This window comes from Arachis duranensis, chromosome 5 (assembly GCF_000817695.3).
Source record: "Arachis duranensis cultivar V14167 chromosome 5, aradu.V14167.gnm2.J7QH, whole genome shotgun sequence".
NCBI classification, from domain to species: Eukaryota; Viridiplantae; Streptophyta; class Magnoliopsida; order Fabales; family Fabaceae; genus Arachis; species Arachis duranensis.
The window spans coordinates 77,280,900-77,285,718 of record NC_029776.3 but is presented as its reverse complement, the minus strand read 5'-3'; positions in this window follow the sequence as shown (position 1 = coordinate 77,285,718).

Sequence of the window (4,819 nt, the reverse complement as noted above, 5' to 3'; positions counted from 1 at the left end):
GCTTATCTGAAATTCCCACCAATGAATCTGCATGAGTACTCTATCCCTTTTATTATTTCTATTTTCTTATTTCTATTTTCGAAAACCCATAAACCAATTTAATCTGCCTAACTGAGATTTACAAGGTGACCATAGCTTGCTTCATACCAACAATCTCTGTGGGATCGACCCTTACTCACGTAAGGTATTACTTGGATGACCCAGTACACTTGCTGGTTAAGTTGAACGAAGTTATGATCACACCAGGGATTATTAAGATCCCAATTTATCACACCATAATCTCTTTGGGGTATTTTTGATTTCATACAAATACAAAGAGACCAACTTTGAGGATCACAATTTCGTCCACCACCACTAAAGCTAGTCTTTCCCTTGGGAGTTGGCTAGGACTTGTGGAATCAAGTTAATTCATCCACTTGACTTTCCTCCATGGTTAGAGGTTAACTAAGTGGTAGCAATGAACAATTTGTGGTCACAATTGAGGAGGATAACTAGGATAGGACTTCTAGTTCTCATATCTTGCCAAGAGCTTTGTTAGTTGTTAGTTTATTTTCTTTGCCATTTATATTTCTTGTCTAAAATCTCAAAAACCCCAAAATATCTCATAACCAATAACAAGAACACTTTATTGCAATTCCTAGGGAGAACGACCCGAGGTTCAATACTTCGATTTATAGATTTTAGGGGTTTGTTACTTGTGACAAACAAACTTTTGTATGAAAGGATTAGTGTTGATTTAGAAACTATACTTGCAACGAGACTTCATTAGTGAAATTCTTGACCGTCAAAAATCCAATCATCAGGTGGCATCTCCATCTTTTGTAGCTGATCTACACCTCAATGAGACTGTAGAACAAGGTGCTAACATGAATACTCCTGTTATTATTGTACATATGTGAATAGTGTGAATATCTTACTTTTTGCTTTATTTGCTAGTTGTAGAATTTTGTTTCTCTTGTTTTCTATTAGCTTTTGATTTTTGTTTTATCTTTTCATCATGGATTCTCACTTTGTCTATGAGTGTGATTACAACTATGTTATAGGAAGTGGAGATTATAATGGAGATATGCATCAAGGATGGGACACTCAAAGGTGGTAGGAGCCATATGCATATGATCAACCTTCATGGCAACAACCTCCACTAATGTACTATGAAGAAGAGTCATTCTATGATGCATACCAATCCAATGGCTATGGTGAATCTCCTTGTGAGTTTCAAGAACCACCACCATATGCATATGAGCCATGTCCTCAACATAGCCCTCAACCATTCTCACAAGCCTCTTTTCACCAAACACCTCCATATGACCCTAATCCATATTATCTGCCATACCAACCACCTTTTGAACCATATGAGCCATACATAGAACCACCACCATTCCAACATCAATACTCCCAAGAACTACCACCTCCACACCCTTACCAAGATGAACCATTTTCCTATCATGAATCCTTTCTCCAAAACAATGAAATCTCCTATCCACCCCAATCTCTAATGGATGAAACTCTTGGTGTTCTTCTTCAAGGGCAAGATGAGATGAAAAGGGATGTGCAATAATTTGTGGCTACCTTGACCGAGGTAGTAAGCCGATTAGCCTCCCAATGCTTGAATACTCAAGAGACTTCCCTAGCTACATGTGAAGACTCCAAGGAAGAGCATAGCATGAAGGAGAGATTGGAAACTCCGGTGGAAAAGGAGGAATGCTACTTTGTGTTAGAACAATTGGAGGAACCGATGATAATTGAAGAAGAGGAAGAAGTGGTTGAAGACTTAGGAGATGCGGAACCCCCATGGGAACCTAAAGTTATAGACAACTCCTCCGAAAAGATTGAAGTTGATGCTGATGAGGAATGTGCACAACCTCCAAGGCATATTCCATATGAAGACTTGGAAGGAAGGAAGCAAGAATTGAGTTCCCTTGGTGATGAAGATCAGGTATCAAATCTTAGTGGTGGTGAATCCTTTAAACTTGAAGAACCTTCTCTTGACGAGATAGAAAGCAATGTGGAGGTAGATTTTTCTCGTCCTCCCATTTATGATTTGAGTGATGGAGAAGAGTTAGATGAAATTGACGAACAAAGAATTGAATTTGAAAAATCTTGTGAAGAGGTGGAAGTTCTTAGAAAAAGAAGAACGGAAGTTGAGTACGCTTTGTCAAGATCCTTAGAAGCCTCTTTGCCTAGGTTGTCATATATTCCTTCACTTGAGTGGATAAAACTCATTTCTATTATCTTTATTGTCCCACTTGAGTATGGTTTGCTTGAAATGGATGGCCAACTTAGGATGATTTGCGGGATAAAGCGTAAGAGAAGAATGTTTAGCGGATGGCGTTGCAAATCGAGGCTCATTTTGGTTGATACTTCAAGGCTTAGATGCAAGGGTTGGGCTAGCGCTCAATTGAATGGGTCTAAAAGGAGAGCTTGGTATCACCTTGAGAATTCCTCTTGCTTACCACCCAGATGGATTAATGATGATCAACATCAAGACGGGTGCCAAAACAAAGTATGGGACCCCGGATCGCACAAGGAAAATCAAATTTGGGAGCCCATGGTGTGTGTAGAATTCCATCAAAGCTTGGAAATGTTAATTTTGAAGAATGAGGCACAATGGAGAACCAAGCATTGGTCGGAGTTCAAGGATGAGTACAAGCATAAGCCACCTTGACAAGAGCTCCCCATAAGTCCAATTTAAGGACAATAAACAAAAGTGCTCGGTGAGAGACACCCCACCATGGTAAAATCTTTTCATTTTCTCTTTTGTAAATATTGGTAAAATTAGTTTAATTTCATATTTTTATTGGTTTGTTGAGTTTAGTTGGTAGTATAATATGTTAAATAAGGTTTTAGGGTGCTTTGGTAGCTGTTTGGAGGTTTGAAATGCTTGGTTTGGTGCAAGAACTTGGAAAAATTTTGAAAAACAAAGCACCATCCACGCGTACTGATGAGCGGATAATTTATACGCTTTTTGGCATTGTTTTTAGATAGTTTTTAGTAAGTTCAAGCTACTTTTTGGGATGTTTTCATTAGTTTTTATGTTAAATTCACATTTCTGGACTTTACTATGAGTTTGTGTGCTTTTTCTGTGATTTCAGGTAAATTCTAGCTGAAATTGAGGGACTTGAGCAAAACTCTGAAAGAGGCTGACAAAAGGACTGCTGATGCTGTTGGAATCTGACCTCCCTGCACTCGAAATGGATTTTCTGGAGCTACAGAACTCCAATTGGCGCGCTCTCAACGGCGTTGGAAAGTAGACATCCAGAGCTTTCCAGCAATATATAATAGTCCATGCTTTATTCGAAGATTGACGATGTAACTTGGCGTTGAACGCCAAGTTCATGCTGCTGTCTGGAGTTAAACGCCAGAAAAACGTCATGATCCGGAGTTGAACGCCCAAAACACGTCATAACTCGAAGTTCAACTCCAAGAGAAGCCTTAGTTCGTGGATTGATCAAGCTCAGCCCAAACATACACCAAGTGGGCCCCGGAAGTGAATTTATGCATCAATTACTTACTCATGTAAACCCTAGGAGCTAGTTTATTATAAATAGAACATTTATCTATTGTATTAGATATCTTACTATTACTTTTTATTCAATTCTCTTTTATTCTTATTCCAAGATATTCATTCGCACTCAAGAACATGATGAATGTGATGATAAGTAACCCTCATTATCATTCTCACTTATGAACGTACGTGATTGACAACCACTTCCGTTCTACATGCAACAAGAGCTTGAATGTGTATCTCTTAGATTCCCCAACAGAATCTTCGTGGTATAAGTTAGATAGATGGCGGCATTCATGAGGATCCGGAAGGTCTAAACCTTGTCTGTGGTATTCCGAGTAGGATTCTATGATTGAATGACTGTGACGAGCTTCAAACTCCTGAAGGCTGGGCGTGATGACAAGCGCAAAAGAATCAAGGGATTCTATTCCAACCTGATTGAGAACCGACAGATGATTAGCCGTGCTGTGACAGAGCATAGGAACGTTTTCACTGAGAGGATGGGATGTAGCCATTGACAACGGTGATGCCCTACATACAGCTTGCCATGGAAAGGAGTAAGAAGGATTGAGTTGAAGCAGTAGGAGAGCAGACGTCCTTGAGCCATGCAGTACCTCTATTCGCTTATCTAAAATTTCCACCAATGAATCTGCATGAGTATTCTATCCTTTTTATTATTTATTTTCTTATTTCTATTTTTGAAAACCCATAAACCAATTTAATCTGCCTAACTGAGATTTACAAGGTGATCATAGCTTGCTTCATACCAACAATCTCTGTGGGATCGACCCTTACTCACGTAAGGTTTATTACTTGGATGACCCAGTACACTTGCTGGTTAGTTGAATGGAGTTGTGAATTCAACTGGTGCCACAATAATAATTTCATACAAGTACAAAGAGCATGTGATCACAATTTCGTCCACCAAGTTTTTGGCGCCGTTGCCGGGGATTGTTCGAGTATGGACAACTGACAGTTCATCTTGTTGCTCAGATTAGGTAATTTTCTTTTCAAAAATCTTTTTCAAAAATTTTTTCTTTTTATTTTTCGTTTTTCTAAACTATATTTTCGAAAAAAATTAATAAAAATACAAAAAAAATCATAAAATCATAAAAATAAAAAATTATCTTGTGTTTCTTGTTTGAGTCTTGAGTCAACTTTTAAATTTGGTGTCAATTGCATGTTTTTAAAATTTATGCATTAAATTTTCGAAAATTCCATGCATTCATAGTGTTCTTCATGATCTTCAAGTTGTTCTTGACAAGTCTTCTTGTTTGATCTTGATGATTTCTTGTTTTGTGTCTTTTGTTGTTT